Consider the following 24,646-nt stretch of genomic DNA (forward strand, 5'->3'; position numbering starts at 1 on the left):
TATTTAAATTTATGACAAAGATCAAACACCGATTTCTGGAGTGGATATATTAGCTAACTGATGAACCAGACCCAGCAAAGCATTTCTTGAAATAAAATGCAAAGAAGGTGAACAGGAAGTATCTAGATTACTCTTCTAACTAAATCTGTGGAACACGGCTTAAAGCTTTGCATAAGTGCATGGCGGTTTCAGCATTGTATGAAATCTGGAAGAGGCAACTTATAATGTCACCCGACACACACACACAGATACTTCTCACAGAATAGACAAGGAGTTAAACAACAGACTGTATTGAGACCTACTTTCCTTGAGAAATACAGATGAAATCTATAATGACAGCCAAAAGTGTATTGACAGCCCACTATGGCAGCTAACAAGTGGAGAAGCTATCAGTTGCATTACAATGCTGCAAAGGTCACCAGTGCAAGTATGACAAATGGGCCTCTATCACTTGCCCCTTCAAGTCCAAGTGCCACAGCAGCCTGGAGCGTATATCTGTCACTGGCACTCTCTCAGAGTCAGTAATGATCAGAAGAATATCAAAACTATATAAGATTCAGAACTCGATACATACACCACAGATGGGTACCATTTCACTATGTGCTCGCTGCAGGTATTGTGGCATTCCAAACCTCTCAAGTGAATGTGACATGCACACTCTGTAAAGGGAAGAGGTAGCCTTGAGCAAACTTTAAAGGGTTGTTTTACATGTTTAGTGCAAGCTCCTCTACGGTCTACTTTTTATTTTACATGCTGTAGAAAATGATAATTTGTCAGAGCAATCTATACATGAGACAGCCAAGATAAGGATAATGGAAATTGTGTAATTATATTCATCATTTTCACAGCAAAATGCACACCTCTTCAATTTATTTGATTTCAACAGAAAGTACAAAATGAAATATTCGGAAGGCTGCCAGCATGTGCTTGCAAGCTAAAGGTAAAGGTACTAATCTGTTAAATATGTTCAACAGTCCTAAAGGAATTTCACACTATTTAGAGATCATCGGTTTAGGGGTGTCTCTGTGCTGTGAAGTAAGTGAAGTACAGTATTTTGCTACTTACTATCAGACATCCTCCATGCTATGGTGGGTGCACCTCACAGACGAAGAGTCTGGGAGTCCATACCTGCGCCCCTTATATGAGGATGGTCATGAAACTGAAGTACAGCAGGCTGGTATGCGATCACAGTCCCTATCAGAGTCCCTGCGGAGTATGAGGGTATCATCGCACACAGTCTCTATGAAAGGCCTGCAGGCATGGAGAGTATCAAAGTCAATATCAGATTACACAGAGAGGAGAGTATCACAGTCAGAAGTTGCACCTAAGGCACTACAGAGGAGTCCCATTCAGTAAGAGAGACCTGCAGATTAGGAGTAGGGTCCATATCAAGAGCACCACACTCCACCATCCATATCAAGAGCACCACACTTCAGAAGGTATTACAGTCGGTATGAACACGGGTGAACACCAGCGGAGATCACACCCTCTGCAGCAGGGACCAGGCTGACCCATATTTGCAGACTGAACTAGTGAGAGTCACCAGAACAGCCAACACATTTCAAGTCCTAGTTGGATCTCGCCAATGGGGTTTCTGCTGGAGATGCAGAGTGGGGCATTGATACCCCTCACAATCCACATTCCTCTACTTTTCCACCGGCACTTAAGCCCTCCTCATGCCAACTTCTCATATAATAATTAACATGATATCCCAGCATGATTGTGTGACAATCTGAAGCTCACTTCGTCCCCATTACTGACGAGGTATTTCCCTGTGTGCAAGGCCACAAAGGTTTTCCTCCATAACTACGTTACATTGTTTTTAAAACTTTGAACATTTTAGCTACTGGCCCAAAGTATACACAGTAGTCCATTAAATTTGGCCTACAAAATCCCACTTTTAACTTGAAAATTCTCTCACAAAATATTTCTACATGGAAAAGTTCCTCAAACTAAGTAAGGCACAGTTGGTAAAGTCATCATACTTTGTTAACTGAGCTAATTACAACATGCTCAATTTTGAGTGTGAAGTTTGCATACCTTGCCCACCTGTGACTCTATCACGAACACCATCAGACTCCCTATTGAGGGGCCAGTGAGATGTACACTCTGTGCTAACAGCTTAAACATGCTTTAGTAAACCAACTAGTTGTTTTTTGCTTACATTGACTTGTTCATTAGGTAGATTAACTCACTAGAGGTAATACTTGCTGTTTAATTGTATAACTGCTATTTAAATACTAATACTTCATTGAGTGCATCTGTGCAGGCAAAGAGGGCAGGATTGGACTTGGCCTGAAAATAACAGGCCCACCAGACCATAAAACAGGTCCACAAAGAGCCAAAAAATTGGCCCATACACACCAGCCCATCAGGCACGACCTGATTGCCCATAGGCCTGTCCGACCCTTGAAGGGGAGTCTGCAATGGGAAAGTACAGTGAAAAGAGGAGGAAAAATCGCTGCACTTAAGATGCCAAAATGAAGGGCTTAGATATTATGGATCAGAGCTTCCTATTTAGGTGGGAGTGCAATGTGTATAATCAAGAAAGCAGCTTTATTTCCTCCAATTGAGTGCAAGTTAATGGCAAAATTAGGTTTGCTCACTTTCTGTCTGAAATGTTTCCTTTTTTCTGTCCCAAATGGTGGCCCCATGATGTCGAGTTGACTTTTGTTTGCCTTTACTACTGGGCCCTACATGTCTCTGCCTTTCAAAGGCAGGCATCTCCCGCTCTCTGTTTTAGCAGCCTCTGCAGGAAGCTCGCCATCATTTCGAGCTACTACCTTCTGTGTTCTCATCCTCACTCTCCTAACAGGCAAAATACCTTTCATAGTCTACAAAGGGATCTCCCGCCCAGAAAAACACCCTCACCCTCCAAAAATGTTTCAAATCAATGGAATTCAACATTGGCATAGGTAAGCATAGAAAATGGGTCCCACTCCCCCTGGCTAGGTAGGAAAAACAGTCTTGGGGTGAATTTACACATATAACACAGAACACTGGTACACAGCTGATGGCAGAAAAACAAGCTTAGCTGAACGTGAATTTTGCCTGGAGTGGCACGTTCAGGTATTCTTGTTTCTTTGCCATCAGCCGTTTACCAGTGTTCAGAGTTATATTTATCTAAAGCATTCACATGGCTCAATATGCTAAATAATATTTTATAGTGTGGGGCCAACGGCTGCAGCTCCTCCTTCGCTGCTGCTGGCTTTTAAGTTTAAAAAAGATTTATTTTGCTGCAAAAGTTAAAAGCCAGCAGCTGCGGAGGAAGAGCTGCAGTCGTGGGCCCTACACTATGAAATATTATTTAGCATATTGAGCCATGTCAATGCTTAAGACAAATATGCACCATAATGATTATTAGAATCATGATACAAAGTGAAAGTAATCACTTACCGGGACGGACAGCCTTCATTAATCTGTGAGGAGACATGCTGAGCAACACGCTGCTTGCTTCGGTCGTTGGCTGATGATTAGCCCTGCAGCTGCGCAGTTCTGGGTGGGCCGCGGTGAAAAATAATGCTTATTGGTCCGAATGTGGGGTGGGCACACACTTGAAGAGTCACCAAGGAGGGACGGGGCGGGCTATTAATATATTTTGCAATCGTTCATTGGTAGTGCAAAGCTCATGAACGATTGCAAAATGTGGTGTGACAGTGGCCTACGCCGAGGCAGGGACCCAGGAAGTTTGATTTTCTGGAGGTAATATGTGGCTTGTAAAAAGGCAGGCGCCAAGCAGCTGCATCCAATTTGAAATATTTCACCAGCACGCTGTCACTGGCAATATCAGCTCTTCACGAGGGAGGCTGGCACCCTACTCTGAGCTTAGTGAGCAGTGCACAGCCAATTTTTACCCATGTTGCGTGTAGAGTAGAGGCTAAAGTGTAGACCCAGCCCTGAGAAATAAGTGCCGGTGCTAAGCACCGGAAAGCACCGGCTCAAATTAAGCACCGGTGAACACAGTTCACAACTCAAAATGCGCGCAGCTGCAGCAATAAACTTATGTCTAGCAAAATACTCTCCTTAGGGAAAAAGAGAAGTATTTTTTTCTACTGCACACCACACACAGGAAAAATATGACATTCACAAACAATTACACAGGTCAGAGCTCTAATGTTTCCATGGCGATTTTCTTTGCTAATACCGGTAGCCATGATGGTTACTCCCCATACACTACTGGTAACATTCAGGAAATGCCTCACTGGTAGCCTGAGTCTCAAGTGTTTACTTTGACCCTAATTTAAAGTCACTAGTGTTCCAGCGCTACAGCGCTAACTTAGCAACATGTTCCCCCAGGGCTGAAAGGCCCAAAACCAGTCACACACCCACCAGCAGGCTTGAAGAGACTGGAATTCCTGAGTGTGCCCATCCGCTGGTGCTCGCTGTGGCTGCATCTGAGTACAGGCGAGTCTGCCGCACACCGACCAAGTGGCTACACTCATAGTGTGAGAGTCTCTAATTCACAGTCAGACTCCTAAAGTGACTAGAGTCTCTCTGAGGCTCCTCCTGTGGGGTAAATGTCTGCTTCCTCTCCCGGTGGGCGGTGGCTGCGATGATCCTGTCTTGGGTCCCTTGCCTTGGTGATGGTGCACAGGTACTCCCACAACGTCCTCACTTCTCCAGTGGGAAGTGGCAGACCAGGGTGCAGTTCTTGGTGTTTCTGGTGACCCCCTCTGGCATACAGGGTCCCTGTTTTACACAGCTCAGGGGCTCCTGCCCAGTTGAAAATGAAATCCAGTATTTGTAAAGTGCGAACAATTACCCGAGGATGTCAAGGTGCTGGGGACCATTGGGAAGATTAAGCTAGCTATTGCCAGGAGTCGCATGGTGCTGGGCTAACCTGCCGCCGGCACCGCGGATCGAACCTTGAGCCCCCATGTTCTGGAGTCACCCTGCCTGCTGCGCCACACCTCTTCCCTCTTACCTTTGGCACAGTGAAATCCTTCCTGACATCCCCTCCTGGCAAATGGGCTCAATGCCTGCTACCATTCAAGGCTAGGAATCTAACCGCACAGCAATCTTTTTCAAAACGGCCACTCCTGCTATATTTGGTCATCAACTTGGCACTTGCCAGGGCTCTTCCCTGATTGGTGCAGTGCAACACATTGCTCAATTCACAAAAGACCTTTTCTGGCATACGGGGGTCATTGACTTTGTCCTGTACATGGGCAATGACTCGATGATTGCAGCAGCCATTTTCTCACACCTCGCAGAGGGTGTCCACTCGACAGGGCTCCCCACTGGACCTTACTCTCTCCAATGCTCTCCTGTTCCTTACAGCGTGTGGTCTTGGCAAGCAGATAGGTGCTGCTACTCCAGGCTCCAGCGCAGGTTGTCTTGAATTCCATGGGTGATGTCACCTCACCCAGCAGGGTGACTATCCTTGTACCAAAGTCCTGGTCACAGGCAGAAGTCTTGCAGAGCCTCCCCTACCCACACAGCCCAACTGGCTGCTTGGCAGATGGCAATCTTTAGGGTCTCAATCTCCCCTTCTTATAGTCAATTTCCAGACACCAAATGTGATTTAAACTCTGAGTCTTTGGAGTGTTATGTCGGGGTTCTTCTTCTTTTGAAGTACCTACTCCTCTGCTCTCTCTTTCTCTTGAAAAGAAGTGTCTCACAGCAGGAGTGACTCGAAAACGGATAGTCCCGCAACACAGGCCACTGGAATGTTTATAATTCACACCTGGAAGTCAATCACAATGATATGTGCTTCAAAAGGTTATCCCAGAGCTCCCAGCCCTCTGCTTTATGATTCTCTTATCAGTACCATCTTCTTCCTCAGATGTGCCCAGGCTATCCTGATGTTTTACTGAATCAAAGAGCCTCATTTGAAATGTACAGGGGAAGCCTGACTCTCCCCTCCCCAGTGTTTGTCCCATCCAGCTTACAGGAATGCAGCAATACAGAAATCTGTCTGGGGGATTATTCTGCCTCCTCGTTCTTTCACCATGCAGTCTTGGGTTTCACAGAATGGAATCTAGGTTTCTCCATGCAATGTACCATTTGCAGGCACACCACCCAGTTCATGTATTCAGCATACAGACACTGCACAGCATAGTCTCTTCCATGTACTGTATCACTCACAGGCACACATACACCTAGCACATACATTTACTATGCATGCACTGCATAAGACTGTATTCCTCACGTATTGTGAGGCTGATAGGCACAGTACATCCTGCACATGTATTTAGCATTCTTGCACAACCTATCACTGTTTTCCTTGTATATTGTACCCCTCCTAGGTACAAATGCAACCAGTATATGTCTCAAGAATGCTCATACTTGCACAGCAGTAGCTCCTAACTGTGTTGTACTTTTCACAGGAACACATATACCCAGCATATGATAATGCACATCACTACATGCTTAATATATTGTACCAGTCACAAGCACACATACATCCTGCACATGTATTCAGCACGTATGAACTGCATAGTACTGCATGATTCTTGTACGGTACCCTTCCCAGGCACACATACAACCAGAGCATATACACTATTCATGCACTGCACAGCACTATACACTAGCAGCCTCATGCATCAACCCAAAATCCAGTCGGTAAAATACCGATTCGGTAATAGCTCCAGGTATTAAGTAAAAAATACCCAATCCCAATGCATCAACCCAAAAGCAGAAATCGCTATTTAAGGAATCCTTAAATAGCGATTCTTTAAATAGGGATTCCTTAAATACCGATTCCTTAAATAGCGATTGCATTTAAGGAATCCCAAAGTGAGATTCCTTAAATGCAATGCATCAAAGTTAAAAAATTAGCGATTTCGCTAATAGGGGGAGCAAATTACCATGAAGATGAACTGCATGGTAATTTGCAAAAACTTTGAAAAATGCACTTTTGTGCATTTTTCAAAGTTTCATGTTGCGCACACACATGCCCTTAGAGCATGTGTGTGTGCAACATATGTGCACATATCATTTTCAGGGGTGCAACAGGGTGTCCTTTTGACACCCTGGCACCCTTGAAAGTGCTCCCGCTATTAGCGATTCGGTAATACCGAATCCCTAATACAGACTGGCTTTACATTCATTCCTATGGGCCTCCAAGCCCATAGGAATGAATGGGTAGGTATTCCTTATTACCGATTCGGTATTACCGATTCGGTAATAAGGAATATTAAGGAATCGCTATTTGAATAGCGATTCCTACATGCATAGCCTTTTGCTATTCCTTATTAGCGATTCCTTATTTTTCGCTAATAAGGAATCGCAAATGGCATTGTTGATGCATAGGCCCCTAGACTGATATAGGCCAAGGTTGTGAGTTAAGCACACAGGAGTGGAATTTTAAAAATGAGTGAACCAGCAAACCTCACTCCAGTGACACTCCTACTGATCACTACATGGCATGCTACCATCTCTGTGCCCGTGCTTCTTAGCTCATAGTAAAGGCAGTATCCTTCCACTACTGTGAGGGTAGCACTTTGGGCACCCCTACAGGTCCAACAAGACTGCAATCCGTGAGACAAGTTTATGTCCTGGTGCACACACATGATCTGTGTTTGCCTATGACAAAAGAAATCAGCATTAGGGATCCATGCATCAGTACCGTTGGACATTCAGGGGTGCACGTCCATTTCCATGCAGAGGACTTTTCCATCCTAACACTTATAAAGTGACCTTAGTGCTCCCTCTCTGTTATGGAGAGTATTACAGTTTTCAAGGATGCTAATTGAGGTTTAAGACACACTTGTGAATCAAATACTGGAGCTTGAATTGGGTCTCAACTTCTAGTCAATGTGTATCATTCTCTGTACTAACAAACTTGTATGTGCAGGTGCCTCCATGCTCTGCTAGATGCATGAGGCGTGAAAGACCATCTATGGATGCTTGCATTGTACAACAAGATATTGTGTTTACCACCACAGCATAATGTGTACCAAAAATGGACAGGGATTGCAGTCAGTGCTTAATTTGGAAAAATAAATAAAAAATAAGTGCCAGGGCCAAATATATTCCTCAGCAGGCTACTGCACCTTGCACCACCTACAGGCCCTGATAAAGTTACCAAATACGAGTATATACTCCATCTACTAACAATCACCCTCCTACATATGTGACAGTTTAGGCAGTTTTGTTACCTACAGGTATAAGATTGGCCTTGACACGCTAGCATTATTATTACTTTTAATGGACCATGGGATTGTTAAACTGATGCTCCTGTGCAGTTTTAAATATAGACTTACTGCCCCACCATGTGGTGAGCTGTCATAGATATTTTATGGTGCTAATATATTAGTGCTGATGCAGAGCACCAGGAAACACCGGCACAAATAGAGCACTGGTTGCAGTGTGCTGCGAGTAACAATATGTGACAAGGCAGTGCTTTGTAGTTCCAGGAGCACTGCGTAACTCATTGCAGCTTATTGGAAGTTCCTCTGAATGCACCAGGTACAGCTGCAAATGATGATCACTTATTATGGGCAGGTTGGTTTTATATACCTAGCAATCTTACACCAGGATTTCAAGGTGCAGTATCAAGATGTCTTTCTTATTAATCCTAATGTTTGTGACGTCTGGCACGGTATTACAGGTCATGCACACTGTCTTGTTCCACACCTTTATGCTTCTTTGATTCATGGTGCCCACTGCAGACTTGACCTGATTATAGATGAAAAATTCACTGTCCTAGTCCACGCATGAATTAACGCCTGCACTTTGAGAGCACAACATTGAAAGGCCAACTTGTGATTTGAAACAGGCAGCCTTTCTACCAGTGCAGAGGCATCTTTAAGGGGGAGGGCCTGGAAAACCCCTGAAGAAGAGGGTAGTGAGTGACTCCACTTGCATGCTGGGGGACAATCTGGGGATACCTGGAACCCCGGTACCCTCTCCCAAGAAGTGTCTTGGAAGTGTGCTCTTACTGTGCTAGCACAATCCATATTACAGTAAAGCAGCGCCATTGTCTGCAATATCAAAGTGCCTCTAGGATGCCAAATGCAGGAGCAAATACCCGTCACACACCCAAAGCACTTTGTGTAATGTGAGCAATGTAGCATTTAAAAAAAGTCTGGCTCCATGCACCATGTTGTTAGGAATCTCTATGGCACATTCCAGGAAGCTGGAAGGTGGAGAGAAGCCTTGGCAGTCTACTCTATTGTACAGAAGATCAAACAATCTAAAGCAAACGATTGACAAGTGAAGACTAGCTAATCACACAACAAACCATGGAAACAACTGTGCCTGAGCGACCCTTGACCCTGTTTACAGGCAGGTCGCTCCCCACGCCGCACAGCACCACCTGTGTGTTCTGTGTCCCTGAGCCCGCTGCTGCCGCTTGCCATAAGTTCGAGGCCCTCCTCCACCCGCAGGCTACCACCTGCGCTTCATCCCTGGTGGCCAGTGGTGACTGTGCTTCTGCCCGCGTACTGTAATTAGTTGTATTTCGCCTTGTTTTCCTTTTTTACTGTTGTACTGTGCCCTTTTTTTGCCTTTTGTATCCTCCGCCTGCTCTACCCTCTTGCTTTCCCGCCGCTGCATCCCCTGTGGCCTGCCCCCCTGTTCGCCCATTTGCCGCCCCGCTCCCACCTCCCAGGTGCTCCTCCCTCCCACCTCCCCTTATATGGCGGCCAAATGCGATGCAGTGTGCGCAACAATTATTATTATTTTTTTCGGTTACTTACCTGAAATCGTCTGTTTGCCGCTTTTTACAACCCTGCCCCTCCCCCGCCCTAGATCACCGCCCGGTGGCACGCCCTATATGGGCCGTGGCTGACACCAAAGGACCCTTCTCCTGTCAGAGTTGTAGCTTCACCAGCCTCCGAGTCGCCAAACCGACCACTGCGACAGGACGCAACCACCTCAGATGCATACTACTGAACAGCCGCTCCACACGCAAAAACGCAGTCGAACTCTGGGACCTGCTTGACACATCCTCCCCAGACGTCGCCTTCCTGAAAGAGACCTGGATGAACACTTCCTCAGCACCCGACATCGCCATAACCATCCCGGACGGCTACAAGATCACCCGCAGGGACTGCACCAACGGAGTAGGAGGTGGAATCGCCATCATCCACAAGAACACCTGCAGGGTCATGACCAGCAGCCACGACACCCTCATCACCGCCGAACACCTGCACTTCCAAATCCACACTGATCCCAACACCACCCTCAGAGGAACTCTCGTCTACAGACACCCCGGACCCCGACCTCAGTTCAGCGACTCCATCGCCGACTTCGTCAGCACGCATGCCCTTGCCTCCACAGACTACATACTCTTCAGAAACCAGAACTTCCACCTCGAGAACAACAACGACACCAACTCCACCACCATCATTGACTACCTCGCCAACCTCAGTCTCAGACAGCTCGTCACAACACCCACCCACTCTGCCGGCCACACGCTTGACCGCATCTTCTCCGCAAGTTCCCACATCACCTTCAGTCACACCACCGAACTCCACTGGACCGGCCATCGCTGCATCCACTTCACCTTCCAGAAACCCACAGTGCACCACCGCACTCAACAGATCCCCTGCTGCAGCTGGAGCAAAATCACCGAAGACCAGCTAAATACCACCCTCGTCCAAAGCCCACCTGCCGAACCCACCGCCGCCCGCAACCTCAGGCGCTGGATCGACGACTGCGCCAAAACTCTTGCCCCGATCAAGAAACCCTCCAACAGACGCACTAACAAGAAAGCCAGCTGGTCTCCGTGGATCTCCAGGCCTCCAAGCAAACCTGCCGAAAACTAGAGAAGAAATGGCACCGCGAACAGACACCAGACAGCTACGCAGCCCATAAGAACGCCATCCACAGACACCATTGCCTCATCAGATTCGCCAAAAGGGCATCCTTCAAGGACCGCCTCGACAACAACGCACATAACAGCAAAGAGCTCTTCAACACCGTGAACGAACTCTCCAACCCTAGCTCCAAGACCAACGACATCCCACCATCGCAAGACCTGTGCGACTCCCTTGCCACCTTCTTCCATCGCAAGATCGCAGACATCCACGACAGCTTCAACAACCTGACCGTCTCGACAGCCACCAACACTTCAGACCCTACGGCCACCACCCACATCAACCCCCTGCTCACCTGGACCAACATAAATGACGACAACACCATCAAAATCATGAACACTGTCCACTCCGGCTCTCCGTCAGATCCATGCCCGCACCACATCTTCAACAAAGGCAGCGCCACCATCGCACCCCATCTCCGCAAGGCCATCAACATCTCCTTTGAGACCACGACCTTCCCGGAGAGCTGGAAGTACGCCGAGATCCACGCCTTACTCAAGAAACCCACGGTGGATCCGAGGGACCTCAAGAACTTCTGGCCCTTCTCCCTGCTCCCGTTCCCGGCGAAGGTCACCGCGAAAACCGTCAACTGACAGCTGACCCACTACCTCGAGGAGAACAACATCCTGGACCAATCCCAGTCCGGGTTCCGCAGCAACCACAGTAGCGAAACTGCCCTCATCGCCGCCACCGTTGACATCAAGGCCCTGCTGGACAACGGCGAAACCACGGCCCTCATCCTCCTGGACCCTCATCCTCCTGGACCTATCAGCTGCCTTCGACACTGTCTGCCACCGCACCCTACGCACATGCCTCCACAACGCAGAGATTCGAGACAAGGCTCCGGAATGGACCACCTCCTTCCTCTCCGGCAGACCCCAGAGCGTCCTTCTCCCCCCTTTCCGTTCCAAAGCATCCGAGATCATCTGAGGCATACCCCAAGGATCATCCCTCAGCCCAACATTGTTCAACATCTACATGGCACCGCTCACCCACTTCGCCCGACTGCACGACCTCAACATCATCTCTTATGCCAACGACAGCCAGCTGATCCTCTCCCTCACCAAGGACCCCCTCACCGCCAAAACCAACCTCCATGAAGGAATGAAAGCCGTCGCTGAATGGATGAAGAACAGCTGCCTGAAGCTGAACTCGGACAAAACGGAGGTCCTCATCCTCGGCCTCACCCCCTCAGCGTGGGACGACTCCTGGTGGCTGACCACACTGGGAGCAGCACCAACACCCACCAACCACACACGCAACCTGGGGTTTATCCTCGACTCAACACTCTCCATGACCAAGCAAGTCAACGCCGTCTGATCATCCTGCTTGAACACCCTCCGCATGCTCCCCAAGCTCTACAGGTGTATCCCCACCGAAACAAGAAGAACGGTCACCCAGGCCCTCGTCAGCAGCAGGCTGGACTACGGAAAGCCCTCTACGCAAGAGCCTCGGCCATACTCCTGAAACAACTACAACGCATACAGAACGCCTCTGCACGCCTGATCCTCAACATCCCTCACCACAGCCACATCACACCCCATCTGAGAGACCTGCACTGGCTTCCCGCCAACAAGAGGATCACCTTCAAGCTCTTCACCCACGCACACAAGGCACTCCACAACACCGGACCTGCATGCCTCAACAGACGACTCACCTTCTACACCCCGAACCGCCAGCTCTGCTCTGCCGACCTCGCCCTCGCATCCGAAGGGCGACCACCAGCGGCAGATCATTCTCCTACCTCGCTGCAAAGACCTGTAACACCCTCCCCATCATCCTATGACAGACCCAGGACCTACTAACCTTCAGGAGGCTACTCAAGACTGGGCTATTCGAGCAGTAGCAGCACCCCTCCCCCCCAGCGCCTTGAGACCGTCACGGGTGAGTAGCACGCACTACAAATTTCTTGATTGATTGCCTACTTACACCGTGTAAAACCTGTGCATTTTTCATTGAGATACATTCAACTACAATCAGGCCTTCATAACATACGGTTTAATTACCTGCACATACAGATATAGGATTTTGCACACACAAAGAGCCTCATTTACAAGCCAATTGCACTGCAGATGCGTCACTTTTTTTTGATGCACCAGCGGCACAATGGGCTTGCCCATATTTACAAGGCCACGTAAAGTTACTGTGCATGACTTTTCATGACCTTGTAAATATGGTCCCCTTTCACACATTACTCTGTGTGAAGGAGTGTTCCATGGGTGTTGATGTGGGTGTTCCCACGCAACATCCATGGAGCCTGACACATTCCCAGATCTATGTAAACAAAGGAGGGACTGATGGGCTTTTATTTAAGAAGGTCCAGCATACATGCCCAGTTAATCATATTGAAAAGAAAGAGTATGCAGTTCCTCAGTGAGATGGGGGTGTGTGGATGCAAAAAAGAGACCGTAAGAAAGAGGAATACCTCTATTCGGAACTAGGGTCCTCACACACCCAGCAAGCTAGGTGTCATGCTTCATCATATGGACCTGCTCCTCGTCGGGCCGGCGCTGCAATGCCCGACGGGCACCCTAAAAGGGGCTCTTTGGCGGAGATCTTTAGTTCCTGGCCGTATGATGCAGTGTGTGTGAGAGGGACCTAGTGGTGTAGATGTGAGTGCAGGTAAGTGAGTTAAAACAAGTTGGAGAGTCCAAAAATCTAATTTTATTAAGGGTGGCTCTCCACCTGAATAAAAGGAAACAGAGTGGCAGCTAGCTGATGTTATGATTCAGCTTGGCTAAGCTCATCTGTACTGGTCGACATGTTTCTTGCCCGGTGGTCCTAGTGATCCGTGGCAATTCCTCAGGACCTATTTGAGCTGTCAATAATCTACACAATGCGGTAAGCACAACTGTTACCTACCACCTGTTATATGGGAACGATCTCGCCATATGCCTAGGGGAACCTATTCTGGTGTAGTACCCTGCTCCTATCCGTGGCCGAGGCGCCACCTGGACACCAAGATTCTGGTGTCTTGGAGGTTGTTGCCAGAATGGGCTGTCAACCTACCCTCGCGCCACTCGACCCGGGAACATTCCCAGATCTGCAAGATTTTGTAAAGCTGGGAATGGGTCAGAAACATATGCCCCCCAGGGGAGGTGTAGGAGTGGCGCAACGAGGAGAAATACTTTTATTTCTCCTTGTGTTTTCCTCTTTGCATTTTGCAGCACACATACAAAGAGGAAAATGCCACCAATGACTATTTTTGTGCAGGAAGGTGTCCCTTGCTGCACAAAAACTATCATCCCCGCAATGCAGGCACCCTTGTAAAATGACACAAGGGTGATAGCGCAGGGGAAAGCACATGGATGTGTTGTATTGGTTGTTGATACGATGCATCCGTGTGCTTTGAAAATGACAAGCTGGGCACAGCAAAATAACTTGCGGCACCCACGGCATAGTTTTGTTGTAAATGAGGCCCAAATTGTGTGAACGTCAGTGTAGAAAGAATAAACCTGCATCAGTACAGCAGTGTATTCAGCAATAGAAGCACACCTACAGATGAATGAGTCTATGGTTTAGGACACAGCAGGGAATATGTCAGGTTGGCATTCCCAAATGGGAACGTCAACACAGAGCAGGACACTTAGGAAATGTATGAATGAGATTGTTGATTGTACGTCTCAGTACTCCAACTGAAACTTGACCCCTCCTTAATCAGACAATATGCAACACAAATGGCAGTTAACTAATTCACATAACATTGGCATCTCTCATACCTTGAAAATAGTGCTTCATTTGTAACATGCTGTTAACATAACATGCTTTTAATGGCTCTGAATTTGCAGCTAACAGGTGCCTAAAATGTGCACATCCCCACCTTTCACTCATGTAGCAAAGGCTACTAAAGTCTCTCACCTAAAGACAAAATCTGCTTCAGTTGTAAGGTGAGAATGCTCTGGGCCGCTTCTTCCAATTCAACTCTGGTCAAGCGACCTTTGTAGTAGCCTGAGAGGAAGAGGGGTTAACGACAATTTAAATCTTAAAAGGCAGCGAGATATTTAGGACCACACAATAAAAGTCAGACTCAATAACTTGAAGTCAAAAAGGTTTATTATGGGGCGTGGCCAGCTGCCAACTGGAATGGCCGCAGGGTAGCCGAGCTCCGCTGCGCCACTCTCGACAAAATCCGTACAATACCATCCGCCCTGGCTGTGACCGGTTTGTGTGGAGACGAAGACACCCCCGGGGGGTGAAAGATCGGCAGACGAAGTTTTGTGGACATCGGAGGGGGCCGGCCGTATCAAAGCCCAACACCGGCTCCTAATGCGGCGGCCGAGCCGCGAGTAATTGAAGCTGCCCGGCGCAGTAAATATACATTCGGCCGCGCCTGCGGCCCTGACTGCGCCCACTCCTCAAGGATGTGCGATGGAAGCTGGAGAGCATGACGGTGGGGTGTGCGGGCCCCCCCGCCTTTCAGATTGAGGCGAGAGCGGTGGGGGGTAAATGTGACCCGGGCACGAGCCGAATCTGCTCCTGGCCCTTCTTCAATCGAGGCCGGGTTACCAGCTCTGGCATCACCGTCCTCCCCCTTGAGGCTGTAATTGTGCAGCTCGCTGAAGCCCATATATCGCTCAGGAGACCAATGAATGTCCAGATTATCTGTGGGGCAGATCGGGCACCACTTGAATTTACCAGGGAACTGTTTGGGAAGTAGCCTCCTGCCATCAGGAAGTGGAGGCCTACAGTAAGCGGCAGGACCGGACTAGGGCCCAAAGTGTGACTGACCCCCCTGAATAAGGGCCTCTGTGAATACCTGGACCCCCTGTGCAGCTTTGCGTGGTGGCGGGTGGGCCGACGTGCACATTCCAGGAGGTGGGCATTGGCACGAGCACCTGCTCCTGGCTGTCCTGGACTCATATTGCCTGCCAGTGGTTGCCGCTTCTGTTGGGGGGGCCGCAACCGATCCTGGACACACTACTTGGGCCTGTGGCCCCCCACGCCAGCCTACCACTTATCCAGCGTTCCTCATTCCTCCCTTGGGCAGAGATGGTAGTGACCTCAGCTCACCGGTTGGGGCTGCACCCGCCAAACCCGACAGGCCGGGTGAGGGACCTCATCGCAGGCAACGGTGAGTAGTGGGTGCGGCTGGGTCACGCCGTGGGCCCTCGGAGAGAGACAACATGGCGACAGGCAAAAACAACAGAATGAGGACCACGGGCTGACAGCGGCTCAAAATGACGCGACTGAGCCCACGAACAAAGATCTTCTGGCAGCAATTACTGCAGTTTGCACTTCCCTGGAAACTCGGATGGACACGGTGGCCACTGAGGTGACTTATACGGGAGGACATGAGACGGATGGCAGAGTGAGTGATCAAGGTTGAGACTATAACAACAGACCTTGGGGCTGACACCAACCTCTTGAAAAAGCAGGTCTCGGAACTGAGCAGCTCACACGATGCCATGGCCCTCCAGCTTGACGAATACGAAGGTAGGATGAGGCGTAACAACGTCCGAATTCTTGGTGTGCCAGAGCGGGCGGAGGGGCAAGCCGTGGACCTCTTTGTTGAGGAACTCATTTTGAAGCAACTGCAGCCACGTGGTCTATCCAACTGCTTCTCCATTGAGCGGGCCTATCGGGTGCCCGGTGGAAGGCCGAAGCCCGGGGCTCCCCCGTACACTATTGGCTCGAGTATTTAACTTCTGTGACTGGAATGTGATCCTCCAGACCACCCGGGCTGCACCCCCTCTGACAATCGACAACAGCCGGATCACTTTCTTCCCAGATTTTACATTGAGGGTCCAGACGCAAAGGCGTAGTTTCTTGGACGTGAAGCGAGCCCTGAGAGACCAAGGGCTCAAGTACGCCATGATGTTTCCAGCTAAACTCCGGGTGGAAGCTGAGGGCAAACTATGGTTCTTCACAAGGCCGGAGGACGCCTGAGACTGGCTGGAGTGCTGGCGTACTGTAGGCAGGAAGCAGCTCAACTCTCCACTGGCGTCAACCGGACAGGGCGAATGGCGACAACAGCGCCGTTCCTCTCCTCACTCAGATTCAGACTCTCAGGGACCAGTGGGGTGACTATGCAAGCAGTTGTGTGATGATAGATTTATTGTAGTTTCACTTGTTCTTCCTGCTTAAACGGCCACTGTGATGGATATGATAGCACTGAGCTAATTGCTAGGGCCGCTGGGAAATTCCTAACTGTTAAAGTATTTAAAGCTCCATCTTTGTGGTATCTAAATGCTTTGTCTTCTATGATGGGATTTGTATCTCCAGAACGTTATGATGCAGGATATGTCTAAGAGGATTCGGCAGGCCGGGGCGTATCTTGTGTGTTGCTTTGCAAGGTATTATGGGCGTGGGGCTGCTCATGTTCCCGAGTTTGATGAGGGTGGGCGACAGGCACTCTGCAAGTTGGAGAGAGGCGGGCGGTTTCAGGCTCGTTATGCAGGGGGGCAGGGCGGGGGGGAGTTCCTGGTTGGGAAGGGAGGGGGGTTTGTTTTTTATGTTTTTTTTGTCTTTAGCATTGGTTCATTATATGTACTGGCATACAGGTACCAAACATATCTCTCCTGTTAGCAATATAGGTGTTCATTGTGGAGGCGGCGATAGACGTATTGTTGTTCTGTACCGTGCCTGGAGGGGAACTCATGGCGAATCTTCCGGGGTGGGATCCTCTGACCACATGATTAGTTCACCGCACGGGTTTAATGACACCTGATGCAAGACTCAAAATTGCCACTTGGAATGTGAATGGACTGGGGGACAAAATCAAACGGGGAATTGTTCTTAGATATGTTAAAAGGCAAGAACTTGATTTGGTAATGTTGCAAGAGACTCACCTGATTGGTAATACATGCATGGCCTTGAACAGGAAGGGGTACACAATGGTGGTACACTCGGGGTTTTCATCGGGATCCAGGGGAGTGGGGGTCCTGCTCAGAAGGGGATGCCCCTTCATCATGAACAATACTTGGACTGATACCCTGGGTAGGTTTTCAGCCGTTACGGGCACATGGGAAGGGCGTACCTTGAACATAGTTGCTATATATGCCCCGCCTAGGGGTTGGCGGAATTTGCGAAAGTGACTTTCGCAAATTATCGCGAAAATGTTAAAAATCTCCGCAAACAGGCGGAAATATCGCGAAGATGCGGAAGGTTTTTCCCGCCTGTTCGCGGTATTTTCTGCGTGGTTGTGGCTCGCCAACTTACCCATGCGGTTGCTCGCGGGCGCGGCCATCTTGTTTTCATTCTTCTCGCGGTGCATGATCGCGAGAAGAAAGACGTGATCGCGCGACCAATGACATTACTGCGGGCGCGAACTGTCGCAAGACAGCGCAAATGGCTACCAACAATCCAACATCTCGTGGAGAACGCGACCGGATCGGGAAAACTTGTCGGCGAACGCGGGGAATCAGGTAAGGCGATCGCGCGCGCGTGAGAATGTATTATTTTACAGCGCGAGCAAGAAACAAATTATCGCTAAGCTGCGGAATGCGGAAATTTTGACATTTTCGTGCTCTCCGCGTAACGCGAAAATGTCAAATTATCGCAATTTCCGCGAGCGGAACGGAAATTTAGCCCAGGCCTAGCCCCGCCAGGCCTACAACAATTGACACTACGAGACGTAGGGAAACTATTGATGGAGCTTCCCCTGGAGACACTGATTTTGGGAGGGGATCTCAACTTAACTACCATGACTATTAATTTGAGGAGAACGTTGGGTCGGTAAGCTCAGCAGTGACACTCTGGGGAGCATATGGGGCGGTTATTAAGGGTAAGGCGCTATCCGTGAGACACCGAACTAAGCACTCCTGTAGAGTGACAGAACTTGAAGCAGAGATTCTGGCCTTGGAAGTGACTCTCTCACAGGCCCCTGACTCTGATACACATCACACTATTAAAATCAAACAACCGGACTATAAGCAGCTCCTATTGTAGGAAGCCACGATGCGCTCCTTGTGTTCCAGGCATCTAATCTATGAACAGGGAGAGCGAACTTGCAAACTCCTGGCATTGTTAGAACGTAGAGAACAGGCGTCAAGATGGGTCCAGGCAATAGCGGGTCCCGACGGGGGACTCCTCACTGATCCTCAACAAATTGCAAATATTTTTGCTTCATATTTCAAAGAGGTTTATAAGGTTCTCGATGCATCTCAGGCCCCAATGCCCGCTGACCTACTCGCCACATTTAATATTGCTTGCCTTACCCCACAGGACACTGAGGCCTTGGAGGCAGACATCACCGTTGCTGAGATTAGGAAAGCCATTATGGGGGTGAGTTCGGGTAAAGCAATGGGTCCTAATTGACTGCCCATTGAACTCTTCAAACCCCTGTCCAGAAAATTAGCGCCACATCTTTTGGCCCTATGTAACGAATGCTACCAGACAGGGCTCCTTCCTGCAGAGATTCGGACAGCAGCTATAGTGGTAGTTCATAAGCCCAACAAGCCAGCGGACTGATGCAAATCGTACCACCCAATCTCTTTACTTACGGTAGAAGCTAAAATCCTCGCTAAACTCCTGGCTACACGACTCCTCCCTTACATCACCGAGTTAATCCACCCAGACCAGTCCGGCTTTATGCCGGGTAGGAATACAGCTAGGAACCTAAGGCGAGTACATAGGGCACTGGGGAGATTAGACACCATAGAAGAGGAAGCAATATTATTGTCCCTTGATGCCACTATGGCATTTGATACTATTGAATGGGACTTCCTCTTCGCAGTGTTTAATCGTGGGGGATTTGGCCCCCGGCTACTTGGCTGGATCAAACTCCTATATACACAACCCACTGCATATGTCACGGTCAACAACCATCAATCTGGCACTTTACCCCTCCATCGGGGCACGAGACAAGGCTGCCCACTGTCCCCACTCTTATTTGCCCTGATACTGGAACCACTCGCTGTTTGGATCAGGGGAGATCCCGAGGTACGCGGATTCAAATGGACACATGATCACAAGGATCGGCTTTCCCTATATGCGAACGATATTCTCCTCTATCTAACATCCCCAGCGCGTTCAATTAGGAGAGTCCTTCACATTTTCCATATTTTTGGGGCACACTCGGGGTATCGGATTAATTGGTCCAAATCCCAGATGTACGTACTGTGGGGTGAGCCCAAGGGGATACAAGATAACAGTGGCCACACATGGCTTCAGATACTTGGGTATATTTGTAACCACAGATGCCAAAATCTTTTTCGAGTGTAACCTAGCGACGCCCCTTCAACTTCTAAAATCAGATGCCTGGCATTGGCGTTCTCTTCCTCTCACTCTTTGGGACTTGCGTCCCTTTTTAAGATGCTAGCACTCCCTCGTTTTCTCTAAGCACTTCAGAATGCGCCATTTCCAATCCCAGACTCCTATTTTGCCAAAATCGACAGTGTATTTCATGGGTTACTTTGGGAGGGCCACCCACCTCGGATCACCAAATAAACTTACCATGGGGTGGTACGACTGCCGGATATTCGACTGTACTACCAGGCGTCACAATTGACGGCTATTGACAGTTGGGTGTTTGCCCCACATGATGATCCCAACATCCACACCGACCACTGGCTCTTGGGACGGGGGGACTATAACAGGGCGCTATATACCAACCCCCGTAACTTTTCTTGATTGGTCCCAATGCTCGTACGGTCGAGAAATGGCATCGTACGACAAGGAAACTAGGGGGGCATAATCGCCTGGCGAAAGCAACACTTCTGTGGGAACCTGATATCCTGGGCCACCTCAGTAGGTGTCCCGGGTTTGACAAGTGGGATATGATAGGAATCTCCACGGTGGGGGAAATGTGGGTGAAGGGTAAACTGGCCACATTCTCGGACCTCCAGAACAAATATAAATTAGAGCCCACGGAGACGTTTAGATATCTCCAAATCAGACACGCCATCTCCACAGTCTGGTACAAAAGGGGATGGTGATGGACGGAGCATCAGAATCAATCAAACACTCACACCCAGTCAACAGATCTGGGTTTGAACCATCACCGTTCTTTAGCCCACTCTGCCACCCCAGTTCGGACATGGCCATATGCAAATCAGTCTGACCCTGTGCCTCATGGGAACAGTCCAGCCCGAACTACCAAGCCATGCCTTCCCTGGACCGGAAACAAGCTTCCTAGGACCGGTTTCTGGCATTTCAGCCGTCTTCAGCCAGGCTTGCTTGAATCCAGTGGCAAAGTGAGCAAGGTGATGGATCAAACCCAGATCTGTTGACTGGGTGTGAGTGTTTGATTGGTTCTGATGCTCCGTCCATCACCACCCCCTTTTGTACCGCTTTGTTCGCCATAAGTTGGCAGGGTATGCTCAGACGTGAGTCCCTTGCTCACTTTGCCACGGGATTCAAGCAAGCCTGGCTGAAGACGGCTGAAATGCCAGAAACCGGTCCTAGGAAGCTTGTTTCCGGTCCAGGGAAGGCATGGCTTGGCAGTTCGGGCTGGACTGTTCCCATGATGCACAGGGTCAGACTGATTTGCACATTGCCATGTCTGAACTGGGGTGGCAGAGTGGGCTAAAGAACGGTGATGGATCAAACCCAGATCTGTTGACTGGGTGTGAGTGTTTGATTGGTTCTGATGCTCCGTCCATCACCACCCCCTTTTGTACCATCTCCACAGTCTGGGCGGGGGACACACCTCTCCCTGATTCATTCCCACTGGAGGATCGATTAATATTAGACCCAATGGAGCGCAAAGCTATTTCCCTAATGTACAAAACATTGGTAAACAATCATACTGACCCCTTACAGAAACTCCGTACTAAATGGGAATCCGATCTGGGGGATATTGAAGAGGAAGATTGGAGAGACGCTCTTGCCTCTCCCAGGGAGGTAGCAATTCCTATTCGTCTCCGCCTTATAAAACACAAGGTGTTACACCGAGTATATTTTGGTGCCAAGTTATTGTTCCAACTTAAGAGACGACCAGATCCGCTCTGTCTTCGACATTGCAACCAAGTCGGCACTTTCATCCACATATTATGGGAGTGTCCACATATACAACATTATTGGTTGGGGGTGACACGCTAATTGTCTTGGGCCTGTAACAAACCTGTGAGTCCCTCGCCCAAGCTATGTCTCCTCAACATATGGAAACCCACTGACCTTTCTCAAATGGAGCAGGCATGGGCAGGAATGGGGTGGATGATTGCCAAGCGTAATATTGCACAGACGTGGGGGCAGGACTCAAACCCGAGGGTAACAGATTGGGCAAAGGACATGGACGAGGCAATGATCGCTGAGAAAACCATTTTTAAAGGACGGGGATGCCCCAAGAAATGGGACCACAAGTGGGGAAAGTGGGCTAAATACAGGGGGGACATATGCATCTCCCCAATAGTGGAAATGAGGCTTGAAAAACAATAACTTATGGCCCGCCTCATGATGGACGATGGAACCCCTCCATAGGCAGCATGGATGTGGATTAGGGTTAGACCCCAGTGAACCCTCAAAGTTGTTATGTGGTACAATTGTTCAATTGAGAACTGTAGCTACAACCAAGGCCCCCCCGGGGGGATGGGGGGGAGACGAGGGTAACCTCTTGTACACTGTATGCATTGAATTGTTGCCAAATTATTGTTTTCTGCTATGGACATATCACCATGACTGTATTGTAATTGAACCAAAGCACTTCTTATAAATAAAAACAGTTTAAAAAAAAGGTTTATTACAAACTCAAAACCTGACTAATATATGTCAATGTTAAAAACATACTGTGTAAGTATAAAATCTCCAGAGGAAAACGAAAGTGTTTTACAATATTGGTCTTCAACAGTATAGAACACATAAATAACTCAGCAGCCATGATACAGATAATAAGAAAAAGAATCTAGTGACTCATTGAATAGTTTCGATCCTTCTACCCATACAGGGAAAGGATTTACAGTATCTATTAAACCCCACACTAAACTAAGGCTAGGAGAAAACCTACTGAAGTAAGATAGGAAGGAAGGTGTCAGCATCAGATCTTCTGTGGAAGTACTATAACAAAAGATTTGTCTATAGCATGAAGCTACACAATCAGAAAGAACATGCGAGAGACCATGACCTCATACACATCATAATATGTTTTCCAGTTCCCAGAAAGAACTTGGCACCTTGATCACTACACCCAAAATTGAGGCTCTGCTTCCAAAGCGTCCTTGGCTCCGTCCTTCGTCTGATAGTACCGACTGGAACACTCCTTTTGTTCTTCATTACAATCATTAAACCTTGCCAGCTCTTCCTCTCCTCTCTATCTCTGAAATGCAATGCGTTTTTCACTAACTAATGAATGCCTTTGGTCTGCACCTGCAAAGGAGAAAAACATACAGAAAAACATCTTTAACGTTAGCATTAACTGTCTCGAATGTAAGCTTAAGGCCCACAATTATGCTAACTTAACATTTCTCCTTAAAATATATTAGTTCTACAACCTACATATAATCCAACAAATTAAATCTTTAATAATGAATCAAGCTATATCGTGCAGTACTCTTATATGTGGCATGAAAGACTAATTCATTTTATTAAGCAAAACCGACAACTGGTCACAATTTATAAGGAAATAATTAACACACGTATGATACATTCATACAAATCATTGGTGAATGCACTGCATTAAATGGATTTTAGAGTACTACCTTACAATCTAAGCCCTTAAAAGATTAATATCAGCAGTCCAGATGTTTCTGAAATGGAAAACATTAATATGCATGCATATATGTATCAAAACACAATAGATGCACTTTTATACCTTCAGTCCACCATATCTCTTTAGTATTATTGTGTCACACGAGTACATCGGGCCAAGTGTAAATACATATATATGTGGCCTAACCAAACATAGATGAATGGAAAATGGAGCCAAAATGATGCTGCTACAAATGTAAAGAGTCGGAATCAGACTGGGACAGCAAATAGGCCTGGGCACCAAAATAAATTCCCCCCCCCATGTGCAAATCAGATGATTAAAAAGTGGCCCACATTTTCAAATAAGGGCAGTGTTGAACTTGTAAAGCCAAGCTGTATACATGTTTTGCAAGATCCAGGCATCTGCAAGCATTTGTACATTCTGCAGATAATGTTTATGGTAATACCGGAGGAAAAAACCATCTACCAGGCCATAAAACAGACCCCCAAACAACCAAGAAACTGGTCCACGCACTGACCAATTAGATCAGCCCTTCGAACACCACCAGATTGCCCTATAGACCAGTTCGATTGTGTAAAGAGTCCAAGGACGGGTCCCATATGGTTCTGATCAGAATCAGAAATATGTGAGCTTAAAACCCTTAATCCCTTGGGGATCGTATACTGTATTTCTACATTGAAAGAACACATTTTATTGCTACTCCATTTAATGAGTATGATATTTGACAATAATGACAGTAAAGAAAGGGGTATGTGATGAAAATCGAAATACAACTGTGTTCAGTATTGGGCACAGTAATGATAATTAATTGTCTAAACCCAATGCATCTACCTCACAAACGATGCATTGCAAAAAAAAAAAACGCAAAAAAACCTGAATAATTTCCGTGTACTGTTTTTATTGAAACTCTATTGATGTTTTTCCTCAGTTGATATTTACAGGATAGGAGTTTTTTTCAAGGTAAGTTTGCCTTTTGACCTACCCTTAAATTGTATGGTCACGTCATAGATAGTTGGTTTTGAGCTCCACTATTGCTTATTCTAACAGGATGCAGTAAATTCTTTGTATTCCCATATCCCCTAGCAGTAATTAGTATTTTCTGTTTTCGCTCTTATTATGAATTGCACTGCCAAATTTACCTATATCTGCATTGCTCCTTTCTCTCACTTTGAAATTTGACCCTAACTCAGTTCCTGCTGGTGCCATTGGTTTAGACTGGCGAGCCATGTCGCTTCCTTTTCTTTACAGATCTAGGCATTTCCAACCAAAGGTTGGTATGAGAGTCTGAAAGACCTCC

General features: G+C 47.9%; 1 protein-coding gene across 1 annotated transcript in view; it reads left to right on the forward strand.

Moving 5' to 3' along the window:
* Positions 1–24,646, forward strand: part of DHRS7C (dehydrogenase/reductase 7C) — a 202,356-nt gene that overhangs the window by 52,953 nt on the left and 124,757 nt on the right. The window lies entirely within an intron of this gene.

This window comes from Triturus cristatus, chromosome 7, assembly GCF_964204655.1.
Source record: "Triturus cristatus chromosome 7, aTriCri1.1, whole genome shotgun sequence".
In the NCBI taxonomy this organism is placed as follows: domain Eukaryota; kingdom Metazoa; phylum Chordata; class Amphibia; order Caudata; family Salamandridae; genus Triturus; species Triturus cristatus.